The sequence below is a fragment of the Lissotriton helveticus genome, chromosome 4_1 (assembly GCF_964261635.1).
Source record: "Lissotriton helveticus chromosome 4_1, aLisHel1.1, whole genome shotgun sequence".
NCBI classification, from domain to species: Eukaryota; Metazoa; Chordata; class Amphibia; order Caudata; family Salamandridae; genus Lissotriton; species Lissotriton helveticus.
Window position 1 is genome coordinate 454,755,255 of NC_136063.1, and position 20,006 is coordinate 454,775,260.

Here is a 20,006-nt window from a genome sequence, read left to right on the forward strand (position 1 = left end):
GGGTGGGGAGGTCGGGCTCCACATTGGTACTACTGCACAGCTGCGGCCAGTGCAGGTAAGAGCGGCTGGGCCAAGTGCGGGGTGGAGAGGGGATTTTGAAGTTCGATGCCAAAGGAAATTATTTATTTATTAAGTTTCCCTCATCATAGTCTGTTGAAATCCCCCACCCACCGCTCTTACCTTCACTGGCCGCGGCTGCTACTATGGGTACTGGCTCTGCTTAGAGGAGTATTTCCCTCTCATATTATGCTATTGGCTGTCTATCATCCCACCTATTATGAAGTGTTTTCATTGCAGTCCATGAGGGACTATTTTACCATCACTAAAGTACTCCGCTCAGCAGTGTCCCACATTAAATTAATGAACAACAGAGGCGGTGGATTTGGGGGGGCAACAAAGACGATGTAAAAGGGAGTGCGGGTCGGGAGAAAGAAAATAAGCGTTGGCCAAGGCAAGAGGTCTGACATTGTCGCACATAAATACGTATTCTTTAATCTAGTTATAAAGGAAAATAAAACTAACAAATTATTTGTTATGGAAAAAAACAGTCCACAACTCATTTAACCATGTTTATTTTCAGGAGGATGGAGTGTATAAATGTACTTTACAGAAGACCTGAAAGTAATGCTGGTTAGGTTGGATTAAAGGGCGGTGCAGATGGGGTGGGTTATGACAAACTGTTATTAGGCATTTACTTGGAGAGTGTCCAGATGAGAGAAGTAGGCTGGGTGTTGCTCAAGGCAGGTTATCTATCTGGCATCAAAGTACATCTAGGGCAGGGCTCATCCCCAGTGTTGACTTATTTTATGATTTGGTTTCTTATAGCGTTCTTGGATCGTTCCAGCTGATTTTGAATACACCGCAGTCCAATGATTTCTCCACTACCTCCATCTGATCTCCAATACCAAGTCTGCTACAGGCAAACATAGCTACAGTGGCACTGCTACCGCATGGAGCTCAGGCTGTCTCCCAAGCGTCAGACATGTAGTGAGATGTTAATGGGGTGTCACCCTTTGCTGCAACGTATTGCAGTCTCGAAAACCGTTTGACTGCAGTACCCTGCCCACTTTAAAGGAGGACCTGTGATGTCTGACTGAAATGTGACTGCCATGGCACCTTCCCTGTCATAAATACTCCTTATTTTCTTCACATGGACAAAATGAGAAATGCAGATAGAGTGGCGGGCTAAGGATGTGGCCTTCTGGGCAGGGCTGGTGTTTCCTTTTCTGTAGCATCAGTGCAGGCAATGAGAGGAACAAGTGAAATCTTAATCCGGCAGCTATTATTGCACCAGATCCGGGATCTGCGCTGGACTCGGATGAAAAATATTGGTCCACTCCCAGTGTAATATGCTAACACCAGGACACATTCAACAGCACACCAGGACACGTTCTGCAGAGCCTGACTTGGTCTGCTTCGTGTTCAGAGCAGCAGCTTCATGGTGTGAATGAGGTTTCTTCTTTTCACTTCCTGCTGTCAAATGCCTAGCTTAAAGGGCCATCAGAACTGCACTTTTTCAAGCCCTTATTTCCTGGAGGCTAGCCTGAGCCTAACACATTGATGCCAATGGCATTAAGGGAATTAAAACATACTCGGATTGTAGTATTCACAAAAGCTTTTCAAGCTAACAATGGTTGTGAGGCAGGTTTTTTGCCTTTTCCAACCGCTGTGTAGTGTCCTGGACTGGGCCTGCACTTGGGGCGTGGGGCGTAAAGAGAGACTCCGGACACTATTAACCTTGGTGGCCAGATTGTAACTGGACCACGCCCGCAGCCCGGGGCTCTTGATTTCCGTAACTCACGCTGGCTCGGCATACGCCGGGCCAACCCCTTACAGACCACGCTCGGGGTGCTCAACCAGGTCACCCCTGGATTATGGGGAGACATGGTGTCTCCCAGGACTGTAAATAGTGAAAGAAGGGGGACCCCCTCTAGGATTTACTTTCAGGTCAGGGAGTAGAGGGGAAAAGAACAACAGGCAACTGAAATAGCTCCCTCTTGACCTATAAATACATTTATCATTGGGATAATCTCTCAAACACAGGGCATACACCAACAATGTCTACACCAAATGTGAATTGTTTTTCATTTTATTTCATTTTCAGTAAAAAAGTCTATTTTTTCATTTTTATCATAATTTTCAAGTGTAACAATTATAAAAATATATACATATTACAAAAAGGCTTCAGAAAAAAATATTTTTCACCATATCGAAGCTATGCATATATATCTATTTCAGTTCATGAAAACATAATTAAATATATACAACACAGGTAAAGAGCCACACACGCACAAAACATACATACTACCTAAACATCCATCTCATCACAAAAACAACAAAAATTGTGTCCTATAGCATTGAATCTGGTGTCCTCTACATGACCAAAGTCATGTGATTTTAAAAAGGAAAGGAGAAGGTCGACGCGTTTCGGTGGAATTAGCAGGAGTACGGACCACCTTCTTCAGGACCAAGACAGATACAGTGCGGTATAGGACCTCTGAACCTGGAATGTAAGTCAGAAACAATATACACAAAAATTAATTTTTCATCCACTTATGCCCTGTAAAGCTTAGCAAATACTTAATTACATTTGAAACAACAGAATGGACCAGGACCCACACTTCAGATTCTCACAGTTTCTCACCACCCAGTGAACCTTATAACCCATTCAGTAAAGTGTGATACCCAGTTTCTGGAAGGAGAAAGAAAAGATCTATTCAATGCCCCAAACTACGCTGGGCTCAAGTCATAAGATATAAAGATTTAAAAATGTATCTGATAAATACCTCTGTAAAAAACGAACATATATGTTGCGATGTTTTTTTAGGGATGGCAACACTCTAGCACGTCATCTGAATCAAGAAGGACATAGAGATTACTCATCCTTACTGTGTATGGAATTGGCCTAAACATTTGCTCATGATGCAATACGAAATAATCATCCTTTATTACCTGGCGGTTAGGCGCAGTCAGATATGCATACTTTTTAGTCAGAATAAGACAAGCAGCCAACAGCTGAAAAATATACCAAAGAAGAACTTTTTGTTGTAAAACCTCACTCAGATTTAGTTGTGATAAATAGTTAAATGCCTACAAACATGCTTTTTACCTGTTTAATATGAAAAATAGCTAACCGAGGCGAGGGGCGGCTATTAGTAATCTATCGGTATGGTGCTCTTCCTTTATTCAATGGTGTAGAGGGGACGCCACCTCTATAAAGAAATAATCAGGGGTGCCTCACATAAGCATCTTAACAAAATTAGGAGTGAGACCTTTGTGTAAAGCACACATGTGCCAACTTACTTTTCTGTGTCAAACACTTGCAGTTTGAGTCTCCTGATCGTCATAAGAGTATTCCAGCGCCTAAGAAAAAAGAGGCGTATGATAATTGGGAAACAGTGAACTATCTCCTATATGACTACAGCCTTATATTCACAAAGAGTCATGGTTGCACAAGTGCGGCAGATAACTGACGTGATACCATATTACCCACGAAGTTCCAAATTAGCAAAATGTAAGGGGGCCCACCAACACAACCTCCGAGTGCATACTTTGGTGCAACATCACCAACCGGCTCCTATCACTAACCAATGGCATTCGGATTAGCGAGCGCGCCGAAAGATCTCATAAAATACATTTTTTACCGTGAAGCATATACACTTATCCGGATATTGGAACGGTCGCACCTATATACAAATTTAACCTCACCCTTTTTATAGCGATGTAGCCGCGATTGACTGTAGTTGGTTTACAACGCCTGTCTGAATAGGGCAAGAGCCATAGTGACTGCATTACGCCATTTCTCAGTTACCCCTTGAGTTAAATAAGTATGTCCGCCCCACGGATATTAACGATTGGATTACAGCGCTGTCTAAGCAAGTTTAAAAATCACAGCGCTACACTATCCTGCAGTTTCTACTTTAGTTAGGTGTGTTTACACCCTCTAAGGGACGTTGTAACTTATATTAGCCTTGAGAGGGATTTATTTGCGGACAATAACCCAGCAAGCACTTACGTTTTAAGAGTGCAACATTTCTAATCCCCTTCACGAGCCGCCACCGCCGCCGCCATCGTCCTCAATTTCTTCGAGGTTGCAGAGTTACGAACGAGCCTTGCATCTTAAATAGCCCGCGAACCAATTGGTAAACTGTTGCAGCTGTGACTGCATCGTCCCGTACTTTCTACGTCATGGGCGACTATCGTAGGTCAAAGAACTAAATAACGGACTAAGCTGAATATCACCATCTTAAGGTTGTCTCAACACAGAAGGAAAGCATATTGATTTGTCATATGGCCACCAGTAATCATCGGAATACCAAGAGACTGTCACGAGTTAATCAGTCACACCCATATGTTAAGATGATTTATTGGTTGGACGTATGAAAAAATTGACGTAGGGCAGTCCGATAAAAAGAGACCCTAATAACAATATACTTGAATTAAAGACTATATTATTAGTCTATTTGCAAGTTCTTACTCATATTAAACGTCAATTATTATCACAAAACTCTAGCAGAGGAGGACTAATATTTATTTATAATTTTTTATTACAAAGATAATGTATATGCATATCAATCAATATTAGTGCTTGACATACATATAATCAATACTGAGTATCAATACTGGTAGGCCGAAACTGAACCCGCCAGGAATAAAAAAAAATTCAACCTCCACCAGGCGACATGCCGTACACATAGGCATAGCTGACCACACAGTACCTCATTTTTGCCTATGGTACGACAGGAACGCCACCAAACGTTTTATGTTGGTAACTACCAGGGTTTAGTAATGATCCATTGAATTTCTTCATTCAGTCCCTGTTTCACGGAGTCTAAGTAGAATATCCAGAAACACTCCTGTTGTTTGCGTGAGATGTCCATGGGGGTACCAACACTCCCCTTTACCTTTTCCAGAATGCACCAACGAACGTCGGTTGCAGAATGGCATTTTTCCGGAAAATGTCTAACCAAAGGTGCTTCTGTACGATGGTTTCGTATAGAGGATTTATGTTCGCTAAGGCGAACACGAAATTCACGTCCAGATTCTCCAATATAAACCATGTTGCAGGGGCAAGAAATACAATAAATTATATTCTTGCTTCGACAATTAGTGAAGTCCTTAAGTTCGATCTTTTTTTCTCTTTGTGCACAAAGCAATCTGTGACAATGGCTGTGTCACATGCGTGGCATCCGCCACACCTGTGATTTCCCAAAACTGGTGGTAGTCCCGTGATGGTACTTTGCCTTAACTTGTTGGTATTCTGAATTCTAGTATGGACTAACATGTCACGTAGATTGTGATTCCTGCGGAATGCTACTAACGGTGCTTCCAATATTGACACCTCATCTCCCATATTCAATATCCTCCAATTTTACTGGATGATGTTTTTAAGTTTGAAATTGAACGGGGAATGATTCACCACGCAGACCACTTGTTCTTTCTTGGCGCGTTGATTACCTTCTAGTAGGGCATCTCTATTATAATATTTAGCCCTCTTATAGGCATGTCGGACTAGCCGATTCGGAGAACCTCTAGTTAGTAGTCTTAATTTGAGAGCATCTCCATGTTTGTGAAATTCAGACATGGTACTACAATTTCTTCGAATTCGAAGAAATTCTCCAAATGGAATTGAATCTTTTTGTATACCAGGATGATAATTTTGGTATTGGAGAATCGTATTTTTAGCTGTTGGTTTACGGAACAGACTGACTTCAAGGACCAAATTGGTCCCAGATATACAAATATCCAAGAAGTCCACACTTTGAGGGCTATAATTAGCGGTAAAGGTTAAGTTACAATCACTAGCGTTGAGCCATAGCAGGTATTCTTTCAGGGAATCTTCCTCACCTCTCCAGATCAGAAAAATGTCGTCAATGAAGCGCCTCCATGTGACAACATTGTCAAAAAATGGAGCCACTTCATTAAAGACATTTCTCCTCTCCCACTCCCCCATGTAGATGTTTGCTACACTCTGGGCACAGGAAGCGCCCATACTGGTGCCCTTTATTTGCTGAAATAATACCCCATTGAACTCGGAAAAAGTTGTTAAAAAGAACTACTTCCAAACATTCAAGTATGAAACCATCAGGTCTGTCACCCGGAGTCCTGGACAGAAGGTCAGCCACTGACTGTAACGCCTGACATTGAGGGATGTTGGTGTATAGGGCCTCAATGTTAAGCGTTACCAGTATCTCAGTCTGAGGATTGAATGCCATTCCCTCCAATTTCGAGATGATGTCACCAGTGTCGCGAATAAAGGAGGTATAAGTGCGAGTCAATGGGCATAAAAAGGAGTCCACAAATTTTGAAAGTGGCTCCGTGCTAGAACCGATGGTGGAAATAATTGGTCGCATGGGAGGATCAGTCATGCATTTGTGAGTTTTGGGGAGTCCATACAGGGCTGGTGTAACAGGACAAGATTTGTTAAGAAAATTAAACTCCTGTTGGCAAATATCCCCTCTTTCCAAAGCCTTACTAGTTATCTCATCAATCGTCTGTGTGAGTTTCATGAGGTCCCTTGGATGTGCCCTACTGTAATGGTGGGTTACTGATAACATGTCATGAATCCTTGTATCGTAATCCACTTTATCAAGAACGGCAATCCCTCCCCCTTTATCGCATGGTTTCACAATCAGTTCTCTATTCAATTTTAAACTTTGAAGGGCCTTGTTCTCTGTTAATGTGAGGTTATTACGAACAGATTGGGATTTCTTAGTTAACCTGCCTACTTCTTTTAAAACAGTTTGTTCAAAGATATGAACCTCTGGGCCGACCATTTCCAAAGTTGGGGTAAATTGTGAAGGAGGTTTGCAGTTTGAGCGGTTGGTCTCACTTATAACTGCAGGACGTTCTTGAAAAGATTTCTTCAAACGGACATTCCTGAAAAAAGAGAACAGATCTTGGAATAATTTGAAAATGTTAGGATGGGTGCTCGGGACAAACGAGAGACCTCTACTTAGTAAGGAACGTTCCTCATTGTTCAACTGTGTGGATGACAAATTGAATATTGGTAAATCGTCATTCCTATCTAATGAGGGCATATCCTCAGTATTCAACGCCAGTATTGGTTGTGTCTGGTTTTGACATATGGCTGTTGATGTGGAGGGGCTCCCTGATGAGGTTCCCTCCTGTCTGGTTCCCAACGTTTGTTCCTCCCACGAAACTGACCTCTCCCTAAAAAAGGAGATGACTGGCCTCGATATGACTGATGCCCCATCGCTCTGCCACGAGGTGGTCGTCCCTCATAGTGGTGTTCTTCATTGTCATAACCTGTCTCATTTTCGGAATCGGTTGAAAATGTGTCCGAAAAGTTAAAGCCTCTCCTACGGTATCTATTGGAGTTTCCTGGTTGTCCTTGATTGTAATTAGATTCTTGATAAAAAGTAGCCTGTAGATATGGATATGCCTTCTCCTGAGTGTACCATCTAATATCCTTTTTTGGTTTATCAGTTTTTTTGTTCGTCGGGTATATTTCAAAATCCTTCATATCGGTATTAATCCTTTCCAATCTAGCCTTCGCCTCTTCAAGTGCTGTAGAGGAATTCAATTTTTCCTCCAAAGATATAATTTCCTTGTTCAAGGCCTCCATCATGTCCCTGGCCGTCTCGATGATAAGCATCATCCAGTCCCTGGAGCAGCGGTTGGCAATAAGCGACCACCGCTCCAGGAACTTTCTGACTTCGATGAACAAGGCCGGAACATTCCTAACCCGTAGGCCAGACGGAATGACTCCAGATCTTAAATATTGAAGCATATAGTGTGCTTGAGACTCCATGCGCTTCAGTCTCTTCCTCATATTGAGAAGGTTTGTCCATTCTGCATTCTCACTCTGTTGTGCCGGGATCACATTATCACTGGTCTCCCAGGACTGTAAACATTACATTCCTCCTTTGTCAGGAGATGGTGAGAATAAACCAAACGTTCAACAATACAAAAGGAGAACAGTGAGAAACTTTTAGAGTTCACAAATCACAGACTATGACAGCAGGATGCGTATGGAACATTCTTACGTGATCACAGGGTACCGGAGCCTCTTCTTACAGCTGCAGGCTCAGCCGCTGTCGAGGATCAGCCGGATACTAAGTACTTGTACTTCTGGATCAGCTTTGGATGTTACCGCAGGTTATATCGACCTTGACTGCTGCGCCCTGAGGGTGTCGGTGATGACACAGGCATGTTATTGCGATCTCTAGGTCTTGTGCTCGCACCCTGGGCGCCTGGGGTATTTGGTTCAGAGTCTTGCGCTGTACCAGGGACTGGTGTCGCAAACAGGTCCTCTGCTGTTGTGGGTACGGGATCACCAGGCTCTCCGTCAGCGCATGGAGGGCTGCTTGTGACCATCTTTCCTGGTAGGCTAACCACTGGAAATTCTTCGGTGTCATCCTCTGGGACTCTCTTGAATTGGGATATGTTGCGGGTCACATGCTCATGTCCTCTCCGAGCTGTAACCATGGTGCCTTTGACATCGATCATGGTCCTGTGGTCTAGTTCTAAGGGTAGCCGGAACTTTCATGCTGGGTGGCGGTCTTGTACGAGTACCCGGTCACCCACAACGACTAGACATTCTCTAGCGTGTCTTCTCCGTGTTCTTGGTTCGTTTGGAGTCCAACGGATTCGGGGGATTTGGTGTCTCTGCCGGATGATGCGGGATGGTGTCTGTCGCTGTTCTACCGAAACACAACCCGCTCGGGATATGCCAGTGGTGCAATAAGGCTTGTTCCAGATTGCAACTTTCCGCTAGTGCGATTTGAATTGTTTTGTTAAGAGTTCTCATCAGACTTTGCCATTGGCCTGAGGGCATCTTGGGGTTATCCTGCTGTGTTTGACTTTGTGGGATGCCAGATATTCTGTCAGTACTGCACTGGTGAATGGTAGGCCATTTTCGATGCGGAGTTCACCAAAGTGTCCATTTGTCGCCATGAGTTTTTCAAACTTGGGGATTACTTCCACTGCAGATGTTGTAGAGACAAGCTCAACCTCCGGATTTCGGAAACAATCGTCCACTACTACTAGCATGTACCTTCCTCCGGGTAGACTGCCAAAGTCAGCACTCACTCTTTCCTATGGTGCACCAGGAGAAGGTTCAGTGATCACCGACACAGTTCTGCTTGGCAGACCAGTTGCAAGGCAAATGGGACAGTGGTGTACTATTGTTTCTATTCGTTGTTCTATGCCGGGAAACCAGACCTTTCTCCTGAGGAGGTTCTTCGATTTGACTATCCCTTGATGGGCTCCATGTGCGAGCAGGGCCGCTTGCTGGGTCAGACTCCCTGGTAGGACAAGGCGCGGGCCTCTCAGGAGACAGCCATCAGCAGTCACGGACAGTTCTTGGCGGACTTGGTATAGGGCTTTCAGGAAAGCCTGGGCTGTCACGGCACAGAGTGGCATCGGGCTTTGCAGTGGCTTCCAATCGCCTGAGGTGAATGCTTGAATGGCGATCTGGAGGCAGCCATCGTCTTTTGTGGCTTCTATGACCTCCTTGAGGGCTATGGGAATGAGCCTGAACCTTTCCATGACCATCCCCATGTAATCTTCTGTGGCCGCCGCTTCTGCGACCTCCGGGAGGGTGGCCGGCCGAGCGTGCCTTTACAGTAAGTCTGCCGGGTTCAGAGTGCCTGGTCTATATTCAACGGTGAATTGGAATTCCTGCAGCTGCAGAATCAATTTTTCAATCCTCGGGGGAGGGCATGATGAGGAGCCAGCGGGATCAGAGGTTTGTGGTCGGTAATTGCAGTTAATGGGTGGGCATACAGGTATATAAAGGAGTGGTGGCACCCCCACAATATTGCAATTGCCTCCTTCTCAATCTGTGAGTACTGTTGTTCCGTTGGCGTGAGGGTCCAGCTGGCGTAGGCAACTGGGGCCCATTCCCCACATTCTTGTTGTTGTTCTAGGACAGCGCCTAGGCCAGTGGGGCTGGCGTCAACCACCGATTGGGACTCCCTTCTGGGGTAAAAATATACTAGCGTGGTGTCAGTAGATAGTGCTGCTTTAGTTTGTTGGAATGCATCTTCCTGCTTGGATTCCCATTTCCATGGGCTGGCGGTTTTGGGTAGGTCTCTGAGGCCAGTTATGTCCGAAAAGGTCTTGATGAAGCCTCCACAGTATGTAACCATACCCAAAAAACTGCGGACTCCCGACACTGACGTTGGGGCTGGTGCTTCCTGGATGTCCTTCACCTTGTCGGGGTCGGGCCCAATTCCTTCATCAGAGAATTTATAGCCGAAAGAGCTGATGTCCTTCCTCAGGAAATCGCATTTTTCCCAGTGCAGCGTCAGTCCACGTTCTCTTGAGGTGTAAAAACACGGCTTACAGGTGAACGAGGTGTTCTGCCAGTGTGGGACGGTGTACCAAGATGTCGTTGCTCACATTGAGCACACCTTCCAGACGGTGGAGGACGTTCTTGACGATGTTCTGGAAGACCTCTGCAGTGCTTGAGATCTCAAAGGTAAGCTAGGTGTACCTCCAGATTCTTGCATCAGTTGACAAAGTAGTGATGGGACGGGAGTCTGGGTGCAGGGGTATTTGATGGTAGGCAGAACGAGGATCCATTTTGGAGAACCATTTGGATCCTGCCAGTTCACCGATGTCATCTACTTTTGGTGTCAGATTGCTAGGTTTGGGACTCTCCTGTCCACACAGATGTGTGCTGCATCCGGCTGCTTTAGTTATTTTGCTACGACAATGGGGGATACCCATGGCATAGGGCCTTGCACACGCTGAATGATGCCTGAACTTTCCAGTAGTCTGAGTTCGGCTTTCACCTTTGGCCGGAGTAGGAAGGCAATCCTTCGGTGCCTGAGGGCTATTGAAGCCACTGACTTGTCAATGTGCAACTGGATAGCCGGACCTTTCAGACACCCAATCCCATCGAATAGTGGCATAAAATCTGGTAGCAGTCGGTCCAGGTCGTGTGCATGTACATCGAAGGCGAACTGGATTAAGTTGAGGTCCTGGGCAGTGCGACAGCTGAGTAGGAATCCCAATCCTTCTTGCGACACATATACCTTGGCTCGTTGGTGTGTGGCGTCGTGAGAGAGATCTGCCTGGAAGACACCACACAGCTGGAACGGAGAGTGGTTGCCAAACGCGTATACCTACACGTTGGTGTTGCGGAGCGCCAGTGGATTGGGTGTTGATGAGTGCAGCTATAGCGTGGTCTTGCACAACGATCTTGCAAATTGGTGCGGCGTGGTGGGTGGCTGTGAGCGCGTTCAAAATCCTTGCCACATGGACAGTGGCGGCGTTGTCATCAGCCATCTCACTTTTGGAGGAGCCATCGGGGAGTGGTCTGAGTGCTCGCACTTGCTTTGGTGAGCCCTTGGGCCATCTTCTTTGTGACGAGTGACACACTTTCGAGAAGTGGTTCAGTTTTCCGCATGTGCTGCCATGCTGTTGCCACTGGCAGGGCAGGTTCCTTTGTGGGGGTACGAGCCTCCACACCACCCACACAGGAGACTCTGCGGATTTTGCTTAGAGGAGTGTGGGGCTGATTTGGCGTACTTTGGCTTGTTCTCTCTCGCCTCCGTGCGAATGGCGTAGACAGGTCCTTCCTTAATCGGCGTGGCGGGCTTAGGATCCATGTGAGCCGCCCTGGCCTTGGACATCTCTTTGGAACGTCCCAGCGTCAGGATGTCTCTCATAAGCATGTTATGTTCTTGCAGGACACGTTCGCCCAGTTTGGACGATGCACATCCGTGGATGAACTGGGCCCAGACTTTGTCATCCTCATCTGGGAGATACAGTTGCGCGGCAGCTCTTTCAGCCGCCAATAGAAGACGTCCACCGACTCGTCCGGCTGTTGACGTGCCTGATGGAGAAGGAAACGTTTGAAGTCGGGGTTGGCGTAAGGCTCAAGATGAGCCGTGATGGCATCTCACATCGTGGCATAGTTCCTCTGCGTTCCGGCTTCGCACACCTTCTTGGAGAGCTTGTGAATGTCTGCTCCGCCCAGGTGGAGGAGCATGGCTCTCCTTTGCGGGGCCGTGATCTCTGCTGCTTCGAAGTAGGTCTCTAGGCTCTTTACCCCCGCCTTCCAGCGTGCTGCTTGGGAGGGTGGGGGGAACTGTAATGGTGAACCGCTCTAATGGTTGGACTAATGCCATGCTGGCGAATGGAGAGTTGCAGCAGTGACTGGGAGGGGAACAATGTTGGGTGATTGCACGGTTGGGCACACTAGTGACTTGAAGTGCTGGGTACCAGGCCGGGATGTGCAACAGGCCAGGCTACGACCTTGTGCGACCTCACCATAGGCCTAGCAGGAACCACGGAGTGACGGTCTGCAGGCTGGTTGGTGGAGTGTGTGTCCACCGTGCAGTGTTGGCAGGAGCGCTTCAGGATAGGTGGAGCACAGAGAGTGGTCCGAATTCTGCTGGCTTGCTGCAGGCTAGCCACCATCTAAGAGGGTGGTGGCAGTAGTGGTACGTGTGTGGCAGGGACACCACGTGGGCTGGCAGTGATGCCCGTGTGGTTTGTAAGTAATTTTGCGCCTTGATGCTTGTTCTTTATTTTAGTTTTTATTGTTTTCTTTTTCCTTTATTTGTGCCTTGGCAGTGCTTTTTGTGTCCAGCGTAGGGCACGCTCCTCGCGGCCGGCCCACGGTAGTTGCAGTGCGACTCGAGGGGGGCACAGCAGGTGCTAGAGCGCGTCAGCGAAAGCCTAATGGGAGGCCAGACATGTGCGTGCGATGTGCCAAGCAGGCTCATACCGCTGCGGCCGAAGTGTAGACAATGACGGGCTGCGCCGCAGCAGAGGCCTCCTGCCGTAGCAGAGGCCTCCTGCCGTGATGAAGTGGTGCACCGGGAGCTGCGGCGGCAGCTGCGTGGGAGTCTTAGACAGAGGCTGTGTGGCGTGGCGCATGACCATCTTGCCGCCAGTTTAGTGTCCTGAACTGGGCCTGCACTTGGGGTGTAAAGAGACTCCTAAAACGATTAACATTGGTGGCCAGATTGTAACTGGACCACGCCCGGCGCTCTGAACTCTTTATTTCCAAATTCACGCTGGCTTGGCATTCGCCGGGCCAGCCCATTGCAGAGCATTCTCGGGATTCCCTACCAGGTCACCCCTTTTGAACTTAGCGAGGTAAATCTGCCCATTACTACAAGCTTGGGCGGTAATGCTCCCAGGCCGGATGGCGTACCGGTCTACCTTTTTAAATCAAACATGGCGTTATGGGGGCCCTCTGCTAATGTACGTTTTAAATGCATGCAGCTCTGCTGGTTTTTTAACTTCATGGTACAAATCTATTTAGGTACCGATTTTTTTACAAAGGAGATAGGGCCAACCCGGCCTGCTATTGGCCAATATCATTGCTGGGTTCAACAGTGAAAATTGTAGGCCGAGTATTATTAAATAGATTACAGGACTGGGCAGAGGACCGGTCGATAATAAGCGACCTACATATGACTTCCGCAAGAGTGGGTACGATTGTGCAGGGCATTAATCTCAACATTTTGTTAAATAAATATATCAAGGCTAAAAGAGGATCTTTATTCTTGGCATTTGTCGACTTAACAGCGCCGTTTGATTGTGTTATACACAATAAATTGTGGATGATTTCAGAGGAGATGGGTGTAGATGTGGTATTAATTTCTTTTCTAAGGCAGCTTTATTCAGGGGCTAAGGCGAGGGTCCGATTCGGGGTCGGGGGGAATGCACAATACATTTTAGAGTGAGGAGAGGTGTGAGACAAGGCTGCGTCCTTGCACCTTTCCTCTTCACATTTTATATAAATATTCTTGCAATGTTTTAGTTCGGGAATGCAAGGACCTACCGGTAGCTGGTAAACACCCTATCCCCGCACTCCTATATGCGGATGATGCGGTTCTGGCCCACACACCGTTGGGACTTCAAAAGGTCGTTACCAGTTTTACACATTTTATGTAAGTCCTGGGCCTTTCTATTAATTCTTCCAAAAAGTTTATAATGAACTTCGGTATAGGGTGCATTGAGTCCAGAACTATATTTATTGATAATAAGCGGATCGAAAACACAAAGACTTTTTCCTACCTTGGAATTTTATCGACCGTACAAAGTCATAGGTACAGGCAGTTAAAACTAGGAGACTGTTGTTTATAGGGACCTTACCTGCCTTATCAAATTTTAGCAGGAAATTAGGCAGACACCCCACGGTAGAACAATTAAATATTTATAAAGCTAAATGTGTAACAGGTGCATCTTATGGAACTGGCATTTGGGGGTATGCCGATGTGGGCTCTATTCAGACAGTCGAAAATATATTTTTACAATTCTTGTTGATGGTCCCAAATAGTACCTCCTCTTTCATATGCCACACAGAACTAGGTTTGCCATACTTAGAAGATATTATAAAAATTCAACCAGTTCTTTTATGGCGTAGGATTGGACCACAGATGAGACACAGTTTAATCTCTGGATACTAACAGATAGCATGGGGCTGGATGGGCTGAATCAAGTCAGTTGGCTGTTATATGTTAAATCCTTTTTAAAGAAATTTACGCCACCAGGAATTTTATGACGAACCTTGTACAATGAGTACGATATCCAGGAAAGACCTTAAAAATGATTGTCTAAATTTATTGAGTGAAAAGAGATTGTCTAGAAATGAATAAAGTAATGGTGCAAGCACATAATCTCACACTGACAACATTTAGAATGCAGCCTTATCTTATTTATGTCTGATTACAGGCGATTATGATAGATTTTTATCAATGCGTTTTCGTCTGGGTATTCTGCATAGATCGTTAAGGTTCCCAGAGATAAACAACTGGTCAAGAGAGTTAGGTAAATGTCTGTGTGATGACATATCGGCACAGTCGACTATTCATGTGGTATTTTTCTGTAAATCTTACTCTTTATAGAGAAGCTTTTGGATTGTTCCTGTTTTAAAGGCATATGGTATGAAACAATGTCGTCCAGCGTTTGTGGTTCTACAGCATTTAGAAACGGAATATGTAATAGATTCTGTAACTGTCATTTAAAAAAATATTTTTAAATGGAGGAAATCGATCACGATGGGAACAAATGAGAAAGGACATTTATGGTTATGTATTTGGCCCCTTTTTTGTCAATATTATGAATGTTTTTAATCTTAAAATGTTTTTTATGTGCTTTTATGGTGATTGCAGTAACCGAATAAAGTATTGTTTGATTAATTGATTGAGACATGGTCTCCCAGGACTGTAAACATTATACATTGTATGTAAGAGAGGTGTTGCAGGTGCCTTAACCGTGTGAGATATTTCAAAGTTCAGTCTTATTCTGACCAATTAAGCATGTCAAACAAAATGTCCTGTAACATTTGCTCCTGTTTTTGAGGGGGAGTAGCGTTTGTATGAAATAAATGCATACGTTGAATGTTCATCTCCCATCCTCATTACGGCACCACTCATTACTCCTCCCCCACACCTTCCTGTTCTACTGCCACAAATCAGCTCACAAATGCTTTACCACTTTTAACATCCATTTTTAAGTGGCCTTGTCAGCGCTCACTCCCAATAACTAGGAGGCCTCAGACTGACTTAATTAAAGTAAGCGTAGAACAAAGTAAGTTCACTGTGAATGGCCCATCACCATAACACATCAAAACTAATAAAATGCTTCTATGAGTTGGTAGATACTAGAAAGTAGTGTAGCTATGGTCCCTGTAGCTAGCTCTGAATTCGAGTCGTACAGGTTGGTGCTGTCTGCTGCTTATGCACCATCCACTGGCAGCACCTCAATTTTTAGGTCTCGGCTAGCGTAGGCTGCACACATGCTCCGTCTCGCTGGCGAGATTTTATGTTTTAGAGTGCCTTTCACTAGCGGCGTTTCAGCCCCGCCCCTCTTTTCTATTAGCTGGCGTCACCGTTCATGCTAAACGGTGGCCAGCCATTGCAAAAGAGGTTACAGTGACGTTCTCTTTTAGAGCCGTCCCACTTAGACTGGCTTCCCCGACTTACTGCTGGCGTAAAAGGTTTCTTATCTTCTTTATGGGGCGAAATAGATGGCCCCATAAAGAAGATAATAAACCTTTTATGCCAGCAGGTCGAGGCCGTCCAAGTGGGACAGCAGAAAAAAGAGAAAATGACTACATCACCAAAGCCTCTCGGATGCTGCCAATCAATCAATCAATCAGAGTACATGTAAAGCGTGCTACTCACCCGTGAGGGTCTCAAGGCGCTGAGGGGAGGGGGGTGCCGCTACTGCTCGAAGAGCCAGGTCTTGAGGAGTCTTATGAAGGCGAGTAGGTCTTGGGTCTGCCATAGGTGGGTTGGGAGGGTGTTCCAGGTCTTGGCGGCGAGGTAGGAGAAGGATCTGCCGCCAGAGGTCGTTCGTTGGATGCGGGGGACAGCGGCGAGGGTGAGGCCGGCGGAGCGGAGCTGGCAGGTGGGGGTGTAGAAGCCGAGTCTGCTGTTCAGGTAGGCTGGTCCGGCGTTGTGGAGTGCTTTGTGTGCGTGGGTGAGGAGCTTGAAGGTGATCCTTTTGTCGACCGGGAGCCAGTGTAGGTCTCTCAGGTAGGGGGTGATGTGGCTGCGGCGGGGAACGTTGATGATCAGTTGGGCGGAGGCGGTTTGGATGCGTTGTAGTGGTCGTAGGTGTTTGGCTGGGATTCCTGCATAGAGTGTGTTGCCGTAGTCCAGTCTGCTGCTGATGAGGGCCTGTGTCACTGTTCTTCTTGTTTCGGTTGGGATCCACTTGTAGATCCTGCGGAGCGTGTTGTAGCAGGAGGAGGAGAGGGCGATGACCTGCTTAGACATGTAGAGGGAAGAGTTGAGGATGAATCCTAGGTTGCGTGCATGGTCGGTGGGTGTCGGTGCTGTTCCAAGTGTGGTCGGCCACCAGGAGTTGTCCCAGGCTGAGTGCGTGCGTCCGAGGATGAGGTCCTCCGTCTTGTCCAAGTTCAGTTTCAGACGGCTCCTCCTCATCCAGTCGGCGACTGCCTTCATTCCCTCGTGGAGGTTTGTTTTGGCAGTGTGTGGGTCCTTGGTGAGGGAGAGGATGAGCTGGGTGTCATCGGCGTAGGAGATGATGTTGAGGTCGTGATGGCGGTCCACTTGTGCAAGGGGGGGCCATGTAGACGTTTGAACAGCGTCGGGCTGAGGGATGAGCCCTGGGGGATACCGCAGATGATGTCGGAGGCTTCGGATCGGAAGGGTGGGAGGCGGACGCTCTGGGTTCTGCCGGAGAGGAAGGACGTGGTCCAGTCAAGGGCCTTCTCTTGGATTCGGGTTTCTTGGAGGCGTGTCTTTAGAGTGCGATGGCAGACCGCGTCGAAGGTGGTTGACAGGTCCAGGAGAATGAGGGCTGATGTTTCTCCGTTGCCTAGTTGGCGCCTGATGTCGTCTGTGGCGGCGATGAGGGCTGTCTCGGTGCTGTGGTTTCGTCTGAATCCGGACTGGGACGGGTCCAAGATGTTGTTGTCTTAGAGTTGGCGGGCCAATTGCATGTTGACGATTTATTTTCTCGATGACCTGCGCCGGGAATGGGAGCAGGGAGATGGGCCGGAAGTTCTTGAGGTCCTTGGGGTCCGCCTTGGGCTTCTTGAGGAGGGCGTTGATTTCGGCGTGCTTCCAGCTTTCCGGGAATGTCGCTGTTTCGAAGGAGATGTTGATGACCTTCCGTAGTTGGGGTGCGATGGCTGCGTCTGCTTTGTTGAATACGTGGTGTGGGCACGGGTCTGACGGAGATCCTGAGTGGATGGAGTTCATGACCTTGCGTGTCTCGTCGTCGTTGACGTTGGACCAGGAGGTCAGGCGGTTGGCGCTAGTGGTGTTCGCAGGGGAGGTGGAGTCTGGCGTAGTCGGGGCGGTCATGGTGTTGAAGCTGTCGTGGATGTCAGCGATCTTGCGGTGGAAGAAGATGGCCAGTGAGTCGCACAGTTCTTGTGAGAGTGGGATGTCGTTGACATTGGCGCTGGGGTTGGAGAGTTCTTTTACGATGCTGAAGAGCTCTTTGCTGTCCTGTGCGTTGTTATCCAGGCGGTCTTTGAAGGAGGATCTCTTGGCTAATCTGATGAGGTGGTGATGTCTGCGGGTGGGGTTCTTGTGGGCTCCGTGGTTGTCCGATGTACGTACGTGGGGCCATTTCTTCTCCAGTTTCCGGCATGCGGGTTTGGAGGTCTGGAGCTCGTCGGTGAACCAGCTGGCTCTCTTGCTGGCGTGGCTGTTGGAGGGTTTCCTGAGTGGGGCGAGTGTGTTGGCGCAGTCGTCGATCCACTGTCTGAGGTTGCGGGCTGCGGCGCCAGTGCACCATAATCATGTCATAATCGGCAGCCAGTTCAACAGATAGAACAACGTTTGCGAGTTCCCAGGTGCCCACCCGGCGACTTTGGCATTATTTTTATATTTTTGTGCGCGGGTGCCCACCCCGCGACTTTTCCCGTATTTCGTTATTATAATCACAGCGGGTGCCCACCCCGCATCTCACTGCTGCAGCCCCAAGCGAAGAGAGTTGCTGCTGGGCCGCTGCCTAGTGCGACCCGGAAGCAGTCTGTCTGGTTTGGGGGGGCGGGCCTGCACCCGGCCGGAAGTGGAGTGCCTGTAGAGCCTTGCCGGCTCGACATCCAAGTCCCGGGTCCCAGGAGGGGGGGCGGGTGAAGCGGAGAAGTGGTGGCCGAGGCCGCCGATAGCAGCGCGGGGCTCCCGTGATAAAGGAGAGAACCCCGCGTCGTGCTGAGCGAGGCCGTCCAAGAGCCTGCCTTTCGCCACTGAGATGTTTGTACTAGTTGATTCAATGCCCATTAGATTTGCAATGTTATTTAGACTAATGTTCTGATTTGTTACCTTTGACTCCCAATTGTAAAGCGCGCTGATATTCTTCAGGATCAAGTTCGCTCTATATGAAACTTTATAAATAAAAATAATTAAATATTTGATTCCCCCCTTCAGCTCTCTGCCACTGCAGTCACCAGTTTCTGTGACCTTTTCCATGCCTGTTTGTGAGCAGCTGCGAGAAAGGCTGAGGTGTTTCCCCAAGATGAGGCAAGCCCTGGCATCCACAGTGCATGTGGGGAGGGCATGCAGCCCATATCATTTACAATACACAAGGGCTCCATCGCTGTCCGCCCTGGATGCAGTGCAACCTTCATTAGAAATGATGTGCTTTGAAGAACGTCCTCTAATTGCACTTCCCCTACTCAGCGCTGAACTGGCCTATGGGATATTAGCAAACTCCTGCCATTCTTTAAAAAAATTAAAAGACCTGTAGATCGGGTTGGTAAAATTCCTTTTTAAAAAAAAAAATCTGCAGTAAGCAGAAGCAAAACTTCTGGCAATTGTGTGCATTTCTCCTAGTTGTTTCGCACTGGTTTGCCAGCCTCGCAGCTGCTTGCTGAGACAAGCCACACAGTCTGCCGCCATCCTGTCATGGTTGAGGATATCTTAAGGTCACATGATTTTGGGAGTTTAGGTAATTTACCCACAATCTGTCACAATCTGTTAACTATGAATGGCATAAGGTTTGGACTTCGCCCTCTCTACAGGGTCACCTCAAACATTTTGCCTTCACTATTCCTGTTTTAGTGAAGTAGTTTTTGTTGGCTCAGGGTCTCTCTGCACTTTACCACTGCTAACAATAGCTAAAGTGGTTGTGTTCAGTCCTGTAAACATGGTAAAATTGGCTTACATCCAATTGGTATATTTTATTTACTTCTAAGTCTCCAGTAAAGTGGCATACCATATAGCTAGAGCTGATAAATTAAATGCTACTAGTAAGCCTGCAGCACTTATTGTGCCACCCAAATAATTATCCCTTTACAACTTGTCCCATGCCTGTCATTGCAGCATGTGTGTTCAGGTTTAAACTGCCATTTCAACCTGGTTAACATTAACACTTTGCCAGACTTTCAAAAGTTGGATATGCACTTTTAAGTTTTACATGTCCTGGTAGTGATAAACTCTCAAATTTGTTTTTCCCTATTCCAAGGCGTACCTCTTCTGTAGGATAACATTGGGTTATCTTGTTACATTTAATAAGTGATAACCTTTGTTTGAGAGTAAGTAGGAATATCAGGTTTGGTGTCTGGGAAATTGTAATTTAACGCCCTCTTT

General features: G+C 47.0%; 1 protein-coding gene and 1 long non-coding RNA gene across 3 annotated transcripts in view; one reads left to right on the forward strand and one right to left on the reverse strand.

Moving 5' to 3' along the window:
• Nucleotides 1-20,006, forward strand: part of TRIQK (triple QxxK/R motif containing) — a 359,682-nt gene that overhangs the window by 82,258 nt on the left and 257,418 nt on the right. The window lies entirely within an intron of this gene.
• On the reverse strand, nt 2,174-3,363 carry LOC144827184 (uncharacterized). Its single transcript, XR_013610063.1, has 5 exons — nt 3,304-3,363; nt 3,110-3,212; nt 2,953-3,015; nt 2,787-2,852; nt 2,174-2,503 (listed from the first exon to the last, which is right to left on the reverse strand). It is a non-coding gene; the product is annotated as an uncharacterized LOC144827184 (long non-coding RNA).